The sequence below is a fragment of the Rhinopithecus roxellana genome, chromosome 11, assembly GCF_007565055.1.
Source record: "Rhinopithecus roxellana isolate Shanxi Qingling chromosome 11, ASM756505v1, whole genome shotgun sequence".
Lineage (NCBI taxonomy): Eukaryota > Metazoa > Chordata > Mammalia > Primates > Cercopithecidae > Rhinopithecus > Rhinopithecus roxellana.
In genome coordinates this window covers 124,079,589-124,102,411 of record NC_044559.1, presented here as the reverse complement: position 1 = coordinate 124,102,411, position 22,823 = coordinate 124,079,589, and the positions used below count along the sequence as shown (strand labels likewise).

Below are 22,823 nucleotides of genomic sequence, written 5' to 3'. Positions count from 1 at the left end.
AAACTGCTCATGTTAGGTTTATAGTAGTAGAAAGATGTAGCTTCAGGCCCACTTTTATTTTTGATTAAAGTAACATGACTGCAGATAAGGTTTTGTTTGCTAAATTGGAATAATTAGACTTCATACTTAACCAAACTTTCCCTGGCAAGCAATCCTTTAGTGTCACTTTTTTTTTTTTTTTTTTTTTTTTTGAGATGGGGTCTTACTCTGTCATGCAGGCTGGAAGACAGTAGTATAATCACAGCTCACTGCAGCCTTGATCTCATGGGCTTAAGAGATCCTCCTGCCTCAGCCTCTCGAGTAGCTGCGACTACAGGCACGAGCCACCACTCCTGGTTAATTTTTGTATTTTTTGTAGAGATGGAGTTTCATTATGTTGCCCAGGCTGGTCTCGAACCCTGGGTGCAAGTGTTCTGCCTGCTTCGGTGGTCCAAACTGCTGGGATCACAGGCGTGAGCCACTGTGCCCAGCCTTCAACACAACTTTTAATGACATTTTTTCTGCAACTTTCAGACACCTACAGCCCTCTAGACAAGGGGCTTTTCTATTTTCTGCAAAGAAAAGCCCCTTGTAGGCTAACAGGCAAATTGAGGTATTATATAGGTACTTATAAAACAAGGAAATGTCTTTTTCACACAAATAAGATACTGCTGGACACTGATACCAATCATAGCATAAGATTTTAATTGTCTATATTCACCGCTTGAGGGCATTTATAGGAGTTTATTATATTCTTTCTTTGATATTTGCCTTTTAACACATTACTACACCGAAGATTAATCATTTCTCCTCAAAGGTTATGTAGAGGCTCCTCAACAGCACAGTTAAATGGGTTTTGAAATATGAGAATATCCTGGCCGGGCGCAGTGGCTCACGCCTGTAATCCCAGCACTTTGGGAGGCCGAGGTGGGCGGATCACGAGATCAGAAGATTGACACCATCCTGGCTAACATGGTGAAACTCCGTCTCTACTAAAAATACAAAAAATTAGCTGGGCGTGGTGGCGGGCGTCTGTAGTCCCAGCTACTCGGGAGGCTGAGGCAGGAGAATGGCGTGAACCCAGGAGGCGGAGCTTGCAGTGAGCCGAGATGGCGCCACTGCACTCCAGCCTGGCGACAGAACAAGACTCCGTCTCAAAAAAAGAAAGAAAGAAAGAAAGAAATATGAGAATATCTTTTGCAGTTGCATTGAGGTATGAAAAATATTGCTGGAACAGTTTTGGAAAATATATTCTCTGCAAATTTGTATGGGATGGAGATCTTGCTTCTTCTAATTTTTGACAGCAGAGGGAGTAAATAAAGCGGCTTGATATTGCTTATGGTTCCAACCACGTTGTTGTCATCCAAATGATTTTATTGAATAGAAGTTTTCTATACAACCTCTGTTTCGTCTTGTAGTTTTAGGCTTAATTCACTAAGAAACATTACCAAGTCTGCCGCAGAAGCTACTTTTCAAAGCCATTCAGAATTGTAGTGGTCACAGAAAGTCCTCATTTAGAAAAATTTGAATCTTAACTATGAGGTTAAAGAAAAAATCCGTACAATTTTACCACTGCAAAACCATCGAACTGCTGTGTGATAGGGCAAATGAGGATATTTGCTTCTATTTATGACAAAAATTCACGGGACTGAACATTATTAAGTCCTTGAGAACAAATGAAGTTCACTGTTGACACTATTGGTTGAATAACACATGATAGTCAAATATTTTTCACATATGTACCTGCTGATGACTAGTACAATGAATACAAAGAAGTCTTCCAACACCTCGAATTTAAAAAAAAAACTTTGTAAATTTGTTAAACCAGACCTTTATCTTCTCCACGTAGTTTTTTTGGGGGATAGGATCTCACTCTGTCATCTAGGCTGGAGTGCAGTTGTGCTATCACAGCTCACTACAGCATCCAGCTCTTGGGCTCAAGCAAGCCTCCCACCCTAGCCTCCTGTGTAGCTGTGGCTACAGACATGCACCAGCATCCTCACTAATTTTTGTATGTTTTGTAGAGATGGGGGTCTCTCTCTGTTGCCTAGACTGGTCTTGAACTTCTGAATTTAAGCCATCCTCCCACCTTGACCTCCTAAAGCATTGGGATTACAGGCGTGAACCACCATAAAATGGATAGTGATTTTTATAACTATCCATTTTAACACATCTTAGTAGATTCCCCACGAGGTTGTACTGAATTGGTGTTTTCTTGAGTGCTCTAAAAATATTCTCAATTATATTTGTTCCATGTAGACGATTCATAGAGGCTAACATTCAGTGACTTCAGACCAGGCATTGACTCCTTGAATAAACAGCAACTGAATAGTGCTGGAAATATCTGTTGAGTGATTAGAAGCCAAGGAAAATCACTCAAAATAATTTGCGTTGTTTTAAAATTGGCTATTGATGTTGCTCTCAATATCCGCAACTGTTTAAGTGACTGTTTTTTACCCAAAAGTGAATAGTCTTAAACCAGTTTATTTTCTCTGGACACATTTCTTTGGCTTCTGGAATTAAATATGATTTAATTAATTCACTATCAGTAAATGTGCTTGCCTAACAAATGAGCCATTTGGAAATTTATTTTGGTTGCAGCTTTATTTTTATTTTCTGTTTTAGTGAAAAAAAATGATGCTGTAATGAGATATTCTTTCTGAAATTTCCTGATTTTTCTGGCCGGTTGCTTTCCTGTGAGTTGAGAATGCTGTGAAGAATGCTTAGGTTGGTAATGCTGACCTACCATATGGTACTTTTTTCTTTAGCGCATAATTCCTTGTCATCTAATTTGATGATAAAATAATTAGGCTGGGTGCAGTGACTCATGCCTGCAGTCTCAGCACTTTGGGAGGCCAGTGGATTGCTTGAGCCCAAGAGTTCAAGACCAACCTGGACAACATGGCAAGACCCTGTCTCCACAAAAGAAAAAAAACAAAAATTAGCCAGACGTGGTGGCCTGTGCCTGTAGTTCCAGCTACTCAGGAGGACACTGTCTCAAAAAAAAAAAAAAAAAAAGGTGTGTTGTTTAATTTCTAGGAATTTTCCAGCTTTACTTCTGTAATTGATCTCTACCTTTATTCCATTGTGGTCAGAGAGGATACATTGTATGATATATATATATTATATATATATATATATATATATATATATATATATTTTTTTTTTTTTTTTTTTTTTTTGAGACGGAGTCTTGCTCTGTTGCCCAGGCCGGAGTGCAGTGGCACTATCTCAGCTCACTGCAAGCTCTGCCTCCGGGGTTCATGCCTGGCTAATTTTTTTATTTTTAGTAGAGACGCATCTCACCACGCCTGGCTAATTTTTTTGTGTTTTTGGTAGAGACGGGGTTTCACCATGTTAGCCAGGATGGTCTCGATCTCCTGACCTCATGATCCACCCACCTTGGCCTCCAAAGTGCTGGGATTACAGGCGTGAGCCACCGCACCTGGCCACATTGTATGATATTTTAAACAATCGACCGCTGTAGGTTGTAGCCTAACATAGGATCTACCCTGGAAAACTTTCTTTTTTTTTTTTTCTTTTTTTTTTTTTTTTTGAGATGGAGTCTCGCTCTGTCACCCGGGCTGGAGTGCAGTGGCCGGATCTCAGCTCACTGCAAGCTCCGCCTCCTGGGTTTATGCCATTCTCCTGCCTCAGCCTCCCGAGTAGCTGGGACTACAGGCGCCAGCCACCTCGCCCGGCTAGCTTTTTGTATTTTTTAGTAGAGACGGGTTTTCACCGTGTTAGCCAGGGTGGTCTCGAACTCCTGACCTCATGATCCGCCCGTCTCGGCCTCCCAAAGTGCTGGGATTACAGGCTTGAGCCACCGCGCCTGGCCCATGGAAAGCTTTCTATGTACACCTGAGAAGAGTGTGTATCCTTTTGTTGTTGGGTAGCATGTTCTATGTCCGTATATGTCTAATAGACATACAGTTGGTTTATTTTGTTAAATCATCTATTTCCTTACTTATCTTCTGTCTGGTTGTTCCATCCATTATTGATAGTGGGGCACTGAAGTCTACAACTTTTATTATAGAACTGTTTATTTCTCCCTTCAATTCTATTAGTTTGTGCTTTACATATTTTGATGGTCTGTGAGGTGCATAAATGTGTGTGTGTGTGTGTGTGGGTATATATATATATATATATATATATATATATATATATATATTTTTTTTTTTTTTTTTTTTTTTTTTTTTTTTTTTTAGACAGAGTCCTGCTCTGTCACCCAGTCTGGAGTGAAGTGGCATGATCTTGACTCACTTCACCCTCCATCTCCCAGGTTCAAGTGATTCTGGGACTACAGGTACAAAGCACCACGCCTGGCTAATTGTGGTATTGTTTTAGTGAGATGGGGTTTCACCATATTGGTCAGGCTGGTCTCAAACTCCTGACCTCAGGTGATCCACCTTCCTTGGCATCCCAAAGTCCTGAGATTACAGGCATGAGCCACCACACCCAGCAAATGCTTATAATTTTCAGACAAGCTCTCTCTCTGTCGCCCAAGCTAGAGTACAGTGGCATGATTATGGTTCACTGTGGCCTCAACCTCCTGGGCTCAAGTGATCCTCCCACCTCAGCCTCTCAAGTAGCTGGGACCACATGCATGTGCCACCATGCCTGGCTAATTTTTAAAACTTTTTGTAGAGATGGGATTTCACTATGTTGCCCAGACCGGTCTTGAACTCCTGGGCTCAAGCGATTTGCCCACCTCAGCCTCCCAAAATACTGGGATTACAGGCATGAGCCACTGCCCCAAGCCATATAATTATTATATCTTCTTGCTGTACCAAACCTTTTTATTAATCTATAGTGTCTTTCTTTGTCAACTGTACCTTTAAAAAATTTAAAGTCTATTTTGTCTAATATTAGTATAGTCATCCTGGCCTATTTTACTTACTATTTGCATGGAATATCTTTTTCCATTTTTTCACTTCCAATGGATTTTGTCTTTGGATCTAATAAAAATCATCTGAAGATAGCACATAAGTGGTTCCATGCTTCCTGCCTTACTATCTTTTGTGTTTACTTGATTTTTTATTGTGGAAAATTTAAGTTAATTTCTCATTTCGTTGTGTGTATATCTACAGCTATTTTTTCTGTGGTTACCATGGAGATCACATTTAACTTCCTAAAGTTATAAAATTCTAATCTGGATTTATACCAATTTAACTTAAATAACATACAAGGCTGGGCGGTGGCTCATGCCTGTAATCCCAGCACTTTGGGAGGTTGAGGCGGCTAGATCACGAGGTCAGGAGTTCAAGACCAGCCTGGCCAGGATGGCGAAACCCCATCTCTATTAAAAATATGAAAATTAGCTGGGTGTGGTGGCAGGTGCCTGTAATCCCAGCTACTCGGGAGGCTGAGGCAGAGAATTGCTTGAACCCAGGAGGCGGAGGTTGCAGTGAGCTGAGATTGTGCCACTGAACTCCAGCCTGGGCAAAAGAGCGAGACTCTGTCTCAAAAATAAAAAAATAAAAAATAAAAAATAAAAAAATTCCGCTTCTTTATAGCTAGGTCCTCACTCCTCTTGATTGTTGGTGTCACAAAATTACATATTTATAATGTGCTGCCCCAAGTCATAAACTAATAATTATTTTAAGTGCTTTTGTGTCTTAAAAGTAAAAAAACAAAATGTGGAATTACAGCCCAAAGTTATAATAATACTAGCTTTTTGACTAATTTTTAAAAATGTATTAGTCTTTTAAGAGACTATCATATAGTCTATCATATAGAAAACAAAAAGTGAAGTTAAAAACCTTTGTTACAATAATACTACCTTTTATAATGGCCCATGTATTTACCTTTATTGGAATCTTTGTTTCTCCATATGGCTTCCAGTTACTGTCTAATGTCCTTACATTTCACACTGTATGACTTTCCTGAGCATTTATTGTGGGCCAGGTCTAGTGGTAATTCTCTCTTCCTTTTCTTTTTTCTTTTCTTTTCTTATCTTTTCCCTCCCTCCCTCCCTTCCTTCCCTTTCTTTTCTTTTCCTTTTCTTTCTTCCTTCCTTCCTTTTCTTTCTTTCTTTCTCTTTCTTTCTTCCTTTTCTTTCTCTTTCTTTCTTTCTCTTCTTTCTTTCTTTCTTTCTTTCTTTCTTTCTTTCTTTCTTTCTTTCTTTCTTTCTTTCTTTCTTTCTTTCTTTCTTTCTTTCTTTCTTTCTTTCTTTCTTTCTTCTTTCTTTCCTTCTCCCTTTCTTTCCTTTCTTTCCTTTTTTCCTTTCTTTCTCTCTTTCTCTTTCTTTCTATTATTTTTTTTGAGACAGGATCTTGCTGTGTTACTTAGGCTGGTCTCAGACTCCTGAGCTCAAGTGATCCTCTCACCTCAGTCTCCTGAGCAACTAGGATTGCAGGCACACACCACCACACCCGGCTCTCCCTCATTTTTTATCTGGGAATGTCTTAATTTCTCCCTCACTTTTGAAGAACTGTTAAGCCAGATATAGGATTCTTGTTGTTGTTGGTTTTATTTTCTTTTAGCACTTTGTATACGTTGGCCCACTGTCTTCTGGCCTGCAGAGTTTCTGGGAGAAATGTGCTGACAGTCTTATTGAGAGACCCTTGTATGTGATGAACTCCTTCCCCCTTGCTGCTCTCAAGATTTTCTCTTTGTCTTTCAAAGGTCTGATTCTAATGTGTCTTGGTGTGGGTCTTTGAGTTTATCTTACCTGGAGTTTATTGAGCTTCTTGGATGTTTATATTCATATCTTTCAAGTTTGGGATGTTTTCAGCCATTACTTTTTTGAATATTCTCTTGGCTTCCCTCTTCTTCTTCTGAGATTAGACTTTCACAATATGCGTGTTGGTCCACTTGATGGTGTCCCACAAGTCCCTTAGATTCTGTTTACTTTTCTTCGATCTTTTTTCCTTCTGTTCCTTAGACTCAATAATTTCCATTGCCCTTTCTTTAACTTTACTGACTCCTCCTTCTGCCTGCTCAAATCTGCCTTTGAATCCTTCTAGTGAATTTTTCATTTTATTGTCCTTCTCAGCTCTAGAATTTTTTTTTATTTCTTTGGGAGGTAGAGGTTGCAGTGAGCCAAAATCGTCCCACTGCGCACTCCAGCCTGGGTGACAGAGTGAGACTCTGTCTCTACATAAGTAAATAAAACACGGTAACTCTGGAAATCAGATTCTCAGAGTTTGCTGTTCTTTGTTATGGTTTTTGTTTATTGTTGTTGTTATTTTAATGTTGTCTGCTGTCTCTGTGACCAGAAGTTAGGCTGAGGTGGAAAGCTGATGTTTTCTGAGGCCTCTTGTGAGCCTGCACCTTTCCCTGGGAGGTGTGAGTACTTCCTAATATAATTCCTGTATATTCAGTTGCTTTTGACTATCCCAGACTTTAGTATTTGACTCCCAAGGGGGAAAGAGAAAAAATGAAGGTGGGGGAAGGGCGCTGGCCCTTCATATCCAGAGGAGGGTCTTGCCACAATGACAGAGGTGTAACAAAAACGTCCACCTGCTTCTTCGTCTGCGCCTCTGTGATCAAAAGCAGAAACCAGTGATTCTGATATTTGTGGAGATTCCTAATAGTTGGAGGATAGGGCTTCTTTGTCGACCCTGGCTCCTGCAAGTTGGTTCAATCTGCCTTAGAAACACATGCGGCCGGGCTCGGTGGCTCATGCCTTCAATCCCAGCACTTTGGGAGGCGGATCATGAGGCCCCTGAGACCAGCCTGGCCAACATAGTGAAACCCTGTCTCTCTTAAAAAATACAAAAATAAGCTGGGTGTGGTGGCACACACCTGTAGTCCCAGCTACTCGAGAGGCTGAGGCAGAATTGATTGAACCTGGGAGGTGGAGGTTGCAGTGAGCCGAGATCGAGCCACTGCACTTCAGCCTGGGTGACAGAGAGAGACTCTGTCTCAAAAAAAAAAAAAAAAAAGAAAAGAAAAGAAAAAAAAAACACATGCACAGCTGCCTGCCTGCCGTGGGGAAAGGTGGTAAGGCAAAGGGTAGCTGCTACTGCACCAAGAGCTGAAATTGACCAAAATTATCCACAATTTACCATCTAAGTCTTCTGCTGAAAGCTGCAAGTCTTCAATAGATTCCAGGGTTCTGAAATAGTTATGACAAAGAGATTCTGCCTGGGTAATTGTTGTCTAGATAGGGAGACCGATTCTTGGGGCTTCCTATTCGATCATCTTTCCAGAATCCTCTGTCCAGGCCTTTGTTTGAAAGTATAGCTTTAAATCTTGTTACTTTTCCTTGGGTGGGGTTTTATTTTCAGCCTTATTTATTCACTGTGGCCTTGACTTCCTGGGGTCAAGTAATCCTCCCACCTCAGCCTCTTGAGTAGCTAGGAGTGCACCACCATGCTTGGCTGGTTTTTAAATTTTCTGTAGAGATGGGATCTCACTATGTTGCCCAAGCTGGTCTTGAACTCCTGGGCTCAAGCTTCACAAAGTGTTGGGATTACTGGCATAAAATACCACACCCAGTCCTGTTTTTTTTTTTTTTTTTGAGACAGAGTCTTGCTGTGTCACCCAGGCTGGAGTGCAGTGGCATGATCTTGGCTCACTGCAACCTCCACCTCCCCGGTTCAAGTGATTCTCCTGCCTCAGCCTTCCAAGTAGCTGGGATTACAGACACGAGCCATCATGGCTGGCTATTTTTTTTTTTTTTTTTTTTGGTAGAGACGAGGTTTGGCCATGTTGGCCAGGCTGGTGTCAAACTCCTGGCCTCAAGTGATCCGCCTGCCTTGGCCTCCTAAAGTGCTGGGATTATAGGCTTGAGCCACTGTACCCAGCCCCAGTCCCAGTTTTTTTTTTTTTTTTTTTTAATGTAGAAAAGAAAATGTGGGCTCTCCTTAAAGAAATTTTATGCATAATCAAACAACATACTTTTTTTTTTTTTTTTAAAGGGACCCTGAGACATCCCATTGGCTCAGAAAATCACTTGCTCTCCTAACTCTTACAGCCATTTTCTATTATACTAATGTCCCAGAAAGAAACCAAAACTACCAGGGTCAGGGAAAGCACGGCAATCTCTATGTTGGGACTGAGAATTTGATCCTGTTCATGCTTTGTCTTTCTACTTCCACCTTCAGTGCCTTTTCCTGTTCTTTTCTGGTGCTCTCTTTTCTCTTTTCTCCTCTCCCCCATGCCTCTTGTGGTATCATGCTACCTCATCCTTCCTATCATGACCAAGGCATTTGATGAACTCATTCCTGCCAGCTCTTCTCAGAGTCTGAGTCAGACAGGACCACGGGGAGAAAAGACTCTTGAATCATGGACTTGCATTTGGATTAAAGCACAGACCAAACGCTGTATGTAAGAGCCTACCTCCTGCAAGGCTGCCCCTGCTCCCACTATTACCCCATCCTGCCAGGGGCCGACTGGGCCAACACCATCATTCCCGTCATTCCCATCACTCCCCTCCCACCCCAGAATTGCAGTAGTATGTCAAATCTAGGACCCCGATCAGGGATCTGGGAAGTTGAGAAAGCATCCAGTTGGCAAACTAAGATATGGGTTTCACCCTAGGAAAAGAGTTTTAAATGCTGGCTGTGCATGAAAATTGCCTGGGAAGCTTTAGAAGAATGTAAGTGCCTGTGCCCCACCTGAGATCAATCAGATCATTTGATGTGGTTTAGAATAACTGCCCAGTTAACATTGCCAGGCAGGGCCTGTCACCAGGACATAATTTCTCTTCTCTACATCCAAATCCTGACCAAGGCCTAATCGAAGGGACTTTTGGGATCCTTGAGCTATGTTAGAAGCTGATAGTTCCATTTAAAGATGTTGGCAGTTTCTGCAAGGCTTGGTGTATTAAGTGTGTGAATAGTGGGCCAGGTTCTGTGGCTCAAATCTATAATCCCGAAACTTGGGCAGGAAGATTGCTCGAAGCCAGAAGTTCAAAACCAGCCAGGGCAACCTTGTGAGATCCCGTCTCTACAAAAAAATAAAACAATGAGCTGGGCATGGTAGTGCACACCTGTCGTCCTGGCTACTTGGGAGGCTCACTTGAGAAGTGGGAGGATCACTTGAGCCCAGGGAGTTGAGGCAGCAGTGAGCCATGATTGTGCTACTGTACTCTGCCTAGGTGACAGAGCAAGAATCTGTCTTAAAAAACAAAACAAAACAAAACTGAATAGCTTTGGGATGTTGAGGAAGGAGGATCGCTTGAGGTTAGCAGTTTGAGACCAGCCTGGACAACAGAGCAAGACCCTGTCTCTAAAGAAAAAAAAATTTTTTTTTTTTAGTCTCTCTCTGTCGCCCAGGCTGGAGTGCAGCCTGGCACGATCTCAGCTCATAGCAACCTCTACCTCCTGGGTTCAAGCGATTCTCCTACCTCAGCTTCCCAAATAGCTGAGATTACAGGCGTGTGCCAACATGCCTGGGTAATTTTTGTATTTTTAGAAGAGACGGGATTTTGCCATGTTGGTCAGGCTGGTCTCAAACTCCTGACCTCAGGTGATCCGCCCACCTTGGCCTCCCAAAGTGCTGGGATTATAGGCATGAGCCACCGCACCTGGCCTACAAAAAATTTAAAAAATTAACCAGGTTTGGTGGCTCATGCCTGTAGTCTTAGCTACTCAGGAGGCTGAAGCAGGAGGATTGCTTGATCCCAGGAGGTCGAGGCTGCAGTGAGCCACCATCATGCAGTTGTATTCCAGCTTGGGCAATACAGGGAGACCCAATCTCTGAAAAAAATTGACAGAACATAAAGAACTGAATAGGTCGGGTGCGGTGGCTCATGCCTGTAATCCCACAACTTTGGGAGGCCAATGCAGGCGGATCACCTGAGGTCAGGAGTTCAAGACCAGCCTGGCCAAAATGGCAAAACCTTGTCTTTACTAAAATTACAAAAATTAGCTGGGCGTGGTGGTGTGCGCCTGTAATCCCAGCTACTCGGGAGGCTAAGGCAGGAGAATTGCTTGAACCAGGGAGGTGGAGGTTGCAGTGAGCTGAGATTGCACCATTGCACTCCAGCCTGGTCAAAAAGAGTAAAACTTCATCTAAAATAAATAAATAAATAAATAAATAAATAAATAAATAAAGGGCCAGGCGTAGTGGCTCACGCCTGTAATCCCAGAACTTTGGGAGGTCAACGCAGGCAGATCACCGGAGGTCGGGAGTTCAAGACCAGTCTGGCCAAAATGGCAAAACTCCGTCTTTACTAAGATTACAAAAATTAGCTCGGTGTGGTGGTGGGCACCTGTAATCCCAGCGACTTGGGAGGCTGAGGCAGAAGAATTGCTTGAAACCAGAAGGTGGAGGTTGCAGTGAGCCAAGATTGTGCCACTGCACTCTAACCTGGACAATAAAAGTAAAACACTGTCTCAAAAAAAAATAAATAAATAAAAAATAAGAGAGATCAGGAGTTCAAGACCAGCCTGGGCAACATGGAGAACCCTATCGCTACTAAAAATACAAAAATTAGCTGGGTGTGGTGGCATATGCCTGTAGTCCCAGCTATTTGAAAAGCTGAGGCAGGAGAATCGCTTGAACCCAGGAGGAGGAGGCTGCAGTGAGCCAAGATGGCACCACTGCACTCCCACCTGGACGACAGAGGGAGACTCTGTCTCAAAAAAAAAAAAAAAAAAAAAAAAAGAACTGAATAGTATGAGTGTCACACAGAAGGTCAACATGAGTCATTTTATTTTTTATTTTTTGATATAGAGTCTTGCTCTGTTGTCCAGGCTAGAGTGCAGTGGCACAATCTCAGCTCACTGCAACCTCTGACTCCTGGGTTCAAGCGATTCTCCTGCCTCAGCTTTCCAAATAGCTGGGACTACAGGCATATGCCACCACGCCCAGCTAATTTTTGTATTTTTAGTAGCGATAGGGTTCTCCATGTTGCCCAGGCTGCTCTTGAATTCCTGACCTCACATGATCCGTCCACCTCAGCCTCCCAAAGTGCTGGGATTACAGACATGAGCTGCCATGCCCAGCCAGCATGAATCAATTATAAACTACTTATATCATTAATTGATATTGGGACTGGGGAATCTAAAAGTTTGGATTATCCTGGTATTGACTTTCCTTTAGATTCTCTGGAAAGCATCTTGAAGAAACATTATACTGACCTTGGGCTTCTCTTCACCAGTCTTTTCTGGGAAGAGTTTTAAAGTACCTTGACCCAATCCACAACTTGAGAAAATATGTAAGAAATGAAACATGAAAAAAAATCTCACTCTAAGAACAGTGTTCTAAAAGGAAAAAAAAAAAAAAAAGACCAGGTATGGTTGCTCACACCTGTAATCCCAGCACTTTGTGAGGCCAAGGCAGGAGGATCGCTTGAGCCCAGGAGTTCAAGACCAGCCTGAGCAATATAATGAGACCCTGTCTCTACAAAAAATTTAAAAATTAACTGAGTGTGGTGGCATGTGCTTGTAGTCCCAGCTACTCAGGAGGCTGAGGTAGGAGGATTGCTTTAGCAAACGAGTTCAAGGCTTCAGTGAGCTATGATGGTGTCACTGTACTCCAGACTCGGTGGCAGAGCAAAGACCCTGTCTTAAAATAAAATAAAATAAAATAAAATGAAGAAAAGGGGGAGAGGAGGAGAGAGGAAAGGAAAGGAACAGAAGGAAAGCAAAAGGTAAAATATGTCATTAAAAACATTTTTACTTTGTTTTTAAAATTATTTATATATATTTTTTCTTCAACTTTTATTTTAAGTTTCGGGATACATGTGCAGGACGTGCAGATTTGTTACATAGGTAAACGTGTGCCATGGTAGTTTGCTGCACAGATCATCCCATCACCTAGGTATTAAGGTCAGCACCCTAATGGGGTGCTGATTCTTCTTGATGCTCTCTCTTGTCCCCCAACAGGCCCTACTGTGTGTTGTTCCTCCTGATGTGTCCATGTGTTCTCATCATTCAGCTCCCACTTCTAAGTGAGAACATGTGGTGTTTGGTTTTCTGTTCCTGAATTAGTTTGCTGAGGAATGGCTTCCAGCTCCACCCATGTCCCTGCAAAGGACATGATCTCATTCCTTTTTATGGCTGCATAGTATTCCATGGTGTATATGTACCACATTTTCTTTATCCAGTCTATCACTGATGGGCATTTAGGTTGATTTCATGTCTCTGGTGTTGTGAATAGTCCTGTAGTGAACATACTCGTGCATGTATCTTTATAACAGAATGATTTATATTCCCTTGGGTATATACCCAGTGATGGGATTGCTGGGTCAAATGGCATTTCTGCGTCTAGGTCTTTGAGAATCACCACACTGTCTTCCACAATGGTTGAACTAATATACCTTCCCACCGACAGTATAACAGGATTCCTTTTTCTCTGCAACCTCACCAGCATCTGTTGTTTTTTGACATTTTAATAATGGCCACTCTGACTGGTATGAGATGGTATCTCATTGTAGTTTTGATTTGCATTTCTCTAATGATCAATATTGTTGACTTATTTTTCTTATGTTTGTTGGCCACATGTATATCTTTTGAGCAGTGTCTGTTCAGGTCCTTTGCCCAGTTGTTTGTTTGTTTGTTTTTTGCCAGAGTCTCGCTCTGTCACTCAGGCCGGAGTACAGTGCGTAATCTCAGGTCACTGCAACCACCGCCTCCCAGGTTCAAGTGATTCTCCTGTCTCAGCCTCCTAAGTAGCTGGGATTACAGGTGCCCACCACCACACCTGGCTAATTTTGCCAAGTTGGCCAGGCTGGTCTCAAACTCCTGACCTCAGGTGATCCACCCACCTTGGCTTCCCAAAGTGCTGGGATTACAGGCTTGAGCTACCGTGCCCAGCCATTTGCCCAGTTATTAGTGGGGATGTTTTTTTTCTTTTTTTTTTCCTTGTAAATTTAAGTTCCTTGTAGACTCTGGAGATTAGAACACTGTCAGATGGATAGGTTGTGAAAATTTTCTCCCATTCTGTAGGTTATCGCTTCACTCTGATGATAGTTCATTTTGCTGTGCAGTTTTAATTTCTTAAAGGGGGAGGGATGATAGCAAGAGAATCCTTGTGTCTCTACTTTTAAGAAACGGTGATGAAATATTTGGGAACTGCCAACAATGAAAATCTTCACAATCAAAGGACTAGGAATAGGCTGAGAGTATTAGTAGACTGGTGACCTATTGCGATGGACGTAACGTGAAGAAATAATTCAGGCATCTTACACACTAATCTTGTTCTTCCCTTGTCAAAGGAAAACAAATTAGATAAATAAAGAAGAAAGCTGAAGATTAGTGTTCTTTTTAACTTGACAAATAATGATGTATATATTTATGTGTGGGGATTAGGGTTTCTACAGTTGTTTTAGTTGTGAATTTCTGGGCCTTTCCACTGTCATTTATTAAATTCACTTTGCAATTTTTGTGCATAAATCAGTTACTCCTGTGGAGGCCTCTTGCCTGTAGTGACTCCCCTGTGCACTGACTCTTGACTCTGTGCAGCCAGAGTTGAGAGCTGGGGAAGACAGCAGCAAATGGCCCATGCCAAGGGCCTGAAGGTGCTGCTCCCGGCCAGCTTTGAATGAGGACCTGAGGATGTACACAGGTGTCCTGTTACTGAAGCAGGACACAGGCTGCCTTTATTTAGTGAAATTTCCTTAGTGGTTAAGGAGAAGGGGGCTTTTCAGGGAATGGCTCTCCAAAGCACATAGCTTCTGAAAGGAGCATAAAGAAGGTGTGGGGGGTTGGCCAAGGTGGGGCAGATATGAAGCCCACCAGCGTGTCACTGGCATGCTTGCTACCTCCCACACTGTCAGAGTCGCACCTGCAGGCCACCGGGAGAGGCTGTGGGTCACACAGCAGAAGCCAGCCCCACTCTTTACATTCTACAAGCACAATTATTTTTAAAATTCTAAATGACATAAGCCATACTTGGGTGGTTGTGGAGAATAAAAGATGACAGAAGAGAATTTACATGTATCTCCAGGAAACTTTTTTTTTTTTGAGACAGAGTCTTGCTCTCTGTTGCCCAAGATGGAGTGCAGTGGTACAATCTTGGTTCACTACAACCTCCACCTCCCAGGTTCAAGCAATTCTCCTGCCTCAGCCTCCCGAGTAGCTGGGATTACAGGCATGCACTACCATGCCCAGCTAATTTTTTTCTTTTTTTTTTTGTATTTTTAGTAGAGACGGGGTTTCACTATGTTGGTCAGGCTGGTCTCGAACTCCTGAAACCTCAGTGATCTACCAGCCTTGGCCCCGCAAAGTGCTGGGATTACAGGTGTGAGCCACCACGCCTGGCCCCAGATAACTTCTGAAGTGAGGAATGTAGCATGATTTTTTGGATCACTTAGTGGAGGAGTTCCATGTAGCAGACTGATTTAAAACATCCTCTCTCTCCGCATGGACACAGGCACACATTTCTCCTGTTCTATTACTTCCCCATATAGAGGATCCTCCTCTGCTGCAATGAAAATACTTCTCATTAACCATAAACAAACAACAGAGTGCAACAAGAGCCCTAATGCAATGTTGGTCACAGAGATAGCCCTACAGTGGGCGATGTGGGGGAAATTGTTGGCATCATGAAGGGTGTCATTAAGCATTCTTATTTTGCACTTGTATAGATTAGAAAGCAGTTGTTGACTTGATTTGAATGTAATTCATTCCACTTTCTAGGGCTTTTCTTGAAAGATGACCTACTGTGGCCGGGCACGGTGGCTCACGCCTGTAATCCCAGCAATTTGGGAGGCCAAGGCAGGTGGATCACCTGAGGTCAGGAGTTCAAGACCAGCCTGGCCAACATGGTGAAACCCCGTCTCTACTAAAAATACAAAATTTAGCTGGGTGTGGTGGCAGGCACCTGTAATCCCAGCTACTCGGGAGGCTGAGGCAGGAGAATTGCTTGATCCTGGGAGGTGGAGGTTGCAGTGAGCTGAGACTTCGCCATTGCACTCCAGCCTGGGGGACAAGAGTGAGACTTCTGTCTCAAAAAAAAAAAAGAAAGAAAAAGAAAAAGAAAGAAAGATGACCTACTGTGGGTAATGAGGGCACATAGAACAGCCTTTCCGTAAGAGAGTCATTCCAGGATAGGTGCAATGGCGTGCACCTGTAATTCCTCCACTTTGGGAGGCTGAGGTGGGAGGATTGCTTGAGCCCAGGAGTTTGAGGTTGCAGTGAGCGATCATTGTGCCATCCTACTCCAGCCTGGGCAACAGAGAGAGACCCCATCATTTAGAAAAAAAAAGAGGGTCATTCCAGCCTCATCCTCGGGCTTTTGTGGGAGCTGTTGGGAAGCTCTTCCCTGGTGGGCCTCTTTCTTCTCCAATTCTCCTTCCTGTTGACATGCTCAAACATTCCGGGGCTGGCTCGTTCTTTAGCTGCCAAATGAGGAACAGGCTGAAGAGCCCAGTGTGGAGCTGTCACCGTGTTCTGCTGGGATACACAGCTGACAGTCCAGCATGTCCATGGTGGTAGGTCTGGGGGCAGATTTGGTCTGAGTCTGGCAGGAAGCCAGAGGAGAGGTTCTGATGATGATGTAGATGTAAAAGGACGATAAGGGGGCCCTGGCTGCTCCCTCTTGTGACAGAAAACACTGCTTCCAAGTATCGATTCCCAGGATGAAAATCCAAAGAAACTAATAAAAAGTACAGTGCAGGCTTGAGTGCTGCCTTTTCGTTCCTTACATGTTCCTGCCTGAGCTGTGCAATGTTGGGTAAATAGCTGAGTGATGGAATAAAGTCACTGATTTACAAAGTTGAAAAAACTGATGGGTTAACACATAGCTGAAAAAGTGATAATTATTTTTGAGACGGGGTGTTGTTGATGGCTGATGTGATGCCTCAGCTCTTATCTTCTTTTTTCCTTTTTTTGGAGACAGAGTCTCATGACCAGACTGGCGTGCAGTGGTGCAATCCTGGCTGGCTCACTGCAGCCTCCACCTCCCAGGCTCTAGGGATTCTCCTGCCTCAGCCTCCCAAGTAGCTGGGATTACAGGCATGTGCCACTACAGCCCGCTAATTTTGTATTCTCAATCGAGATGGGATTTCACCATGTTGGCCAGGTTGGTCTCAAACTCCTGGCCTCAACTGATCTGCCTGCCTTGGCCTCCCAAAGTGCTGGGATTACAGGCGTGAGCTACCGTGCTGGGCCCCTTGGTTCTTATCTTCTTGGTATAAAAGAATTTAAACGCCAGGTGCAGTGGGTCACACCTATAATCCCAGCACTTTGGGAGGCTGGGGCAGGTGGATCGCTTGAGGTCAGGAGTTTGAGACCAGCCTGGCCAACACGGTGAAACTCTGTCTCTACTAAAAATAGAAAAATTATCGGCCGGGCGCAGTGGCTCAAGCCTGTAATCCCAGCACTTTGGGAGGCCGAGACGGGCGGATCACGAGGTCAGGAGATCGAGACCATCCTGGCTAACATGGTGAAACCCCGTCTCTACTAAAAATACAAAAAACTAGCCAGGCAAGGTGGCGGGCGCCTGTAGTCCCAGCTACTCGGGAGGCTGAGGCAGGAGAATGGCGTGAACACGGGAGGCGGAGCTTGCAGTGAGCCGAGATTGTGCCACTGCACTCCAGTCTGGGCGACAGAGCGAGACTCCGCCTCAAAAAAAAAAAAAAAGAAAAGAAAAATTATCCAGGTGCGGTGGCACACACCTGTAATTTCAGCTACTTGGGAGGCTGAGGTAGGAGTATCGCTCGAACCTAGTAGGGGGAGTCTGCAGTGAGCTGAGATTGCATCACTGCACTCCAGCCTGGGCAATAGCATGAGACTTTGTTTCAAAAAAAAAAAGTCTAAAGTCCAGAGTCTCATCTAAATCAGATATAGGTGAGACTCAAGGTACTGAGATGGAATTGTTCCCTTGACCTTGACCCCCTTCACGGGCAGGAACTGGAATGGCTCACTTCACTCTGCCGGCCGCTGGCCACTCCTTGTGAGAGGGGACATTCAAGGAAGCAAGTGCAGGAACCAGAGGGAACAAATGCTGGAACAGTCTGGTTGCTCCTTTCTAGCAAGAGCAGGCTCTGTGTGGGCCCCACAGCAGCATCCAAGCCCCTGCCCTCTGGGCACCTGGGTTCTTGTCCAGCATCCAGGAAGAATCAGGTCACACAAACTGAAAGATGATGAATGCGGAAGACTTTGTTGAGCAATGGAAGTGGCTCTTGGTGGAAGGGAAATTGGAAAGGGGATAGTACAGGAAGAAGGTGATCTTCCCCTGAAGCCCAGCTGTCTCTGACCGGGCTCCTCTCTGAAGCTGCACGGTCTGAAGTTAGCCACGTTTATCTGTAGTCTCTGACACTCAGTTGCTTGTATTCCCAACGTTCAGCCACTTGTATCCCCAATGCTCAGCCACTTGTGTTGCTCTGCCAGCTGAAGTCTTTTTATGGGCACAGGATAGGGGTGTGGCAGGCCAAAAAAGCAACATTTGGGTGGAAAAACCGAGTCAGCAGTTTTTAGGGCCGCAGTTCTAAGCTTAAGGGTGGGGTTTAGCCAGGAGCCCAGCCATTCTCCATCAGTACCATTTATCTTTTTTTTTTTTTTTTTTTTTTTTGAGACGAAGTCTCGCTCTGTCGCCCAGGCTGGAGTGCAGTGGCGCCATCACGCTCACTGCAAGCTCCGCCTCCTGGGTTCACACCATTCTCCTGCCTCAGCCTCCCGAGTAGCTGGGACTACAGCGCCTGCCGCCACACCCGGCTAATTTTTTGTATTTTTAGCAGAGATGCGGTTTCACCGTGTTAGCCAAGATGGTCTCGATCTCCTGACCTCATGATCCGCCCACTTTAGCCTCCCAAAGTGCTGGGATTACAGGCATGAGCCACTGCGCCCGGCCAGTACCATTTATCTTGATGCAAATTTCCCTCTAGCTGTGAGCCTGTGAAATCAAACAAGTTTTTCCAAACTATTTTTACTTCCAAAATACAATGTTGGGACAGGCATAGGATAGGCATTCCCATTCCAAAAGGGAGAAATAGGCAAGAAGAAAGGGACAACTGGCTCCAGGTAAGTCCAAAACCTAACAAGGGCAAACAACATTCAGTCTTAAGGCTTGAATCTAATCTTCTTTGCCTCATGTCCCACATGGGTGTGGCTGGGTCCCTGAGACTTCCCTGTCCCCGTGGCTTTGCTGAGGACTGCCTATACCGCAGCTCTTACAGGTTTGTGTTGTATTCCTGGGGCTCTCCCAGGCTGGTGTTGTGTGCTGGTGGCCCCACAATTCTAGGGTCTTGGGGTAGCCCTGCTCCCACAGTTCCACTAAGCATTCCAGCCAGGGCTCTCTGCAGCGACCCCTTCCCTGTGGCAGTCCTTTGCCTGGCCCCAAGGCTCTGTGAGGCATCCTTTGAAATCTAGGTGGAGGTAGTCATGCCTGCACAGCCCTTGCATTCTGCATGCCTACAGAGTTAGCACCACATGAGTGCCACAAGGTTTATGGCCCGAACTTCACAGCAGTGGTCTGAGCCACACCTGGGCCTGCTGGAGGCACAGCCAGAGTGACCAAGCAGCACTGGGCCAGAATACAGGGAGGCAGCAAGCCCAGAGGTCTCCAGCGCTCTGGGGCCCCTCCTTTGCCATTCTGCCCTCAAGGGCCTAGCACTGTGTGCCTGTGAAGGGCCTGGTAGCCCTGGAGATCTCTGGAATGCCTCTAGGGTGATTCTCCCATTATCTTCATGAACAGCATCTGGCTTCCTTCTCTCTGTACTCACCTCCTTATCAAACAGTCACTTGGCCACACCCTCAGTTTTCTATCCTTAAGAATACTTTTTAAAGACTTATGTGGCCAGGCTGAAAATTTTCCACATTTTTATATACTGCCTCCCTTTTGATCATAGATTTTCTCTTTAACTGATTTTTCCTTCTGGCATTTTAATATAAGCATTTAAAAACAGCCATATGGCACACTGAACACTGCTTAGAGATTTTCTTTGCCAAATATTCTAATTCATCACCCCTTCCTTCCCTTCCTTCCTTCCTTCCTGCCTGCCTGCCTGCCTGGTTTCTGTTTTGTTTTCTGAGACAGAGTCTCACTATGTTGCCCAGGCTGGAGTGCAATGGCACAATCTTGGCTCATTGTAACCTCCACCTCCTGGGTTCAAGCGATTCTCCTGCTTCACCCTTCCTAGTGGCTGGGATTACTACACCTGGTTAGGTTTTGTATTTTTAGTAGAGATGGGTTTTTGCCATGTTGGCCAGGCTGAGTCTCAAACTCCTGACCTCAAGTGATCCACACTCCTCAAACTCCCAAAGTGCTAGGATTACAGGCATGAGCCACTGTGCCCAGCCAAGTTCACCACTCTTCTTCTTCTTCTTTTTTTTTTTTTTTTTTTTTTTGAGAGGGAGTCTCAGTCTGTCACCCAGGCTGGAGTGCAGTGGCATGGTCTCAGCTCACTGCAACCTTCGCCTCCTGGGTTGAAGCGATTCTCCTGCCTCAGCCTCTCAAGTAGCTGGGATTACAGGTGCCTGCCACCATGCCCGGCTAATTTTTGTATTTTTAGTAGAGACAAGGTTTTACCATGTTGGCCAGGCTGGCCTCGAATTCCTGACCTTGTGATCCACCTGCCTCAGACTCCCAAAGTGCTGGGATTACATGCCCAGCCAAGTTCATCACTCTTAAATTCTGCCTTCTACAAAGTACTAGGATATGAACAAAACTCAGACAGGTTCTTTGCCACTTTTGAACATGTGACCTTTCTTGTAGTTTCCAGCAAGATACTCCTCATTTCCACCTAAGACCTCATCAGAATGACCTTTATTGTCCATATTTCAACCAACATTTTGTTCACGATCACTTCAGTAATCTCTGAGACTGAAGCTTTCTCTACAACTCTCCTCTTCTTCTGAGCCGTTACTCCAATTGCCCTTAATGACTCATTCAGGGCAGAACAGGCTTTTTCTAGTGGCCACTTCAGAACTGTTCTAACCTCTACCCATTACCCAGTTTCAAAGCTGCTTCTACGTTTTCAGGTATTTGTTATTGCAACACCCCCACTTCTCAGGGCCAATATCAGTCTCAGTTTGTTTGTGCTGTTATAAAAAATAACACAGACCGGGTAACTTACAAACAATGAAGATTTACTGCTCACAGTTCTGGAGGCTGGGAAGTCCAAGATCAAGGTGCTGGCAGAATTGGGGTCTGGTGAGGGCTACTCTCTGCTTCCAAAATGGAGAGGAGGAACTCTGTCTTCACGTGGCGGAAAAAATGAAACAGGTGAAAAAAGGAGTAAACTCCCTCCAACAAGCCCTTTGGTAGAGGCACCCGATCCCATTCATGAGGGTTCGCTGTCATGACCCAGTCCCCTCCTAAAGGGTGCACCTCTTAATAGTGTTGCATAGGAGACTAAAATTCACTTTAGTCTAATGAATTTTGGAGGGGACAAAAACATTCAAATCTAGCACAAATAGAAAAAAAGAAACGGGAGGAATTACCAATGTGTCCTCCATGACTCACATCAAGTGACATCAGACTTGCTGCTTCCTTGTTTCAGGGTTGATAAACTAATTGGAAAGACATTTTCAGATTTTGTTCTCACTGTGCAAAAATTAAAAGTTTAAAATAACATATTTTGGGGGTTTTGCCTGAATTGGTGTATGTACTGAAGTGTGAGTGCTCCAATTTGCCCAGAGTCCAGAACGCCACCTGCCAATCATGCTGTCTCTTTTTTGTTGCTCTAACTTCAGTGTGTAGCTGAATCTCTACCCCTTTTCGCAATTCTTAGACATACTCAGTTCTGGTTTTTTTTTTTTTTTTGAGACGGAGTCTCACTCTGTCACCTAGGCTGGAGTGCAGTGGTGTGATCTCGGCTCACTGCAAGCTCCACCTCCTGGGGTTCACGCCATTCTCCTGCCTCAGCCTCCCCAGTAGCTGGGACTACAGGTGCCCACCACCATGGCTGGCTAATTTTTTGTATTTTTAGTAGAGACGGTGTTTCACCATGTTAGCCAGGATGGTCTTGATCTGCTGACCTTGTGATCCGCCTGCCTCAGCTTCCCAAAGTGCTGGGATTACAGGCATGAGCTACTGCGCCTGGCCTTGGTATATTTTTATTGAGTTAAAGTTTATAGCTGTTTCTGGCCTGACATGTAAAGGGATTAGAAGTCATGCTCTGTCATAACAAGTAAAAAGCTCAACAAACTGAAAAATCAACAGCTGTTTTTAGATCTGTCAGAGGAGTGAAGTCACAGGAAAACCACTGTCCCCAAAATTGAAGAGACAAACAGGCAGTTATGGAAAATCACAACTTAATAGAGCAGAAACCTACAAACAAAAACCTCCCCAGGAATCAGCTCCAGGACAGAAAACCCTGAACTGCAATGGATGGATTGCTGGAGGTTCAGTGTGGAGCAGCCTGAGAGTTAACAACTTCAGGGGGAGCCATTCAGAAGAGAGTCCCACACACTCCTTTGAATTTACCTCCCAGAGCTCTACCAGGTCCTCACAATGAAGGCTGAAGAAAAATCCCCTGTGCTTCTGGCAGGGGGAAGGGAAAGTCTCCATTCTGAAATACCCCAGAACATTCTGTTCTCAACAAGGCCAGCCATCAGGAGAAACTATTTTACCAGAGCCTAACCTGCTAGGCTTTTTTAAAAGATAGGGTCACCCAGGCTAAAGAGAAACCAGACTGCTGTCCTCTGACAGGAGAAATCTGAGCTTCCCACTCTGCACCTCCACCATCTGTCTTTGCAGCTCATTCCCTCCTTCACCCTGATGCCAGTGGCCCCTCCAGCCCCACTGGGGCTTGCAATCCATTTCCTTGGCTCTTTGCCCTCTGCCCCCCTTGGTAACCACCTTGGGTTCCACAGTGCATTGCTATAATTACCCTCTGGCTTACACCCTCAACTCACATGCTCCTCTTTTTTTCTGTTGTACTTGAGGTACAATCCTGGCCCGAGTGAAAATACCACTAATGACTCACTCTTCACTTGCACCCAGGCAGCTGAAGCCAAATGGAGAAAAACGCAAACCCATGATGACCTAAAATGTATGACACT

The 22,823-nt window shown here is 44.4% G+C and overlaps 1 protein-coding gene across 1 annotated transcript in view; it reads right to left on the bottom strand.

Annotated features, from left to right (window-relative positions):
- The window catches only part of LOC104682677 (translation initiation factor IF-2-like), a 230,986-nt gene that overhangs the window by 30,103 nt on the left and 178,060 nt on the right, over positions 1-22,823 (bottom strand). Inside the window, exon 7 of the mRNA XM_030940174.1 lies at positions 20,894-21,015. The gene's annotated coding sequence lies outside the window, so the exon portion shown is untranslated. The remainder of the gene's footprint in view (positions 1-20,893; positions 21,016-22,823) is intronic.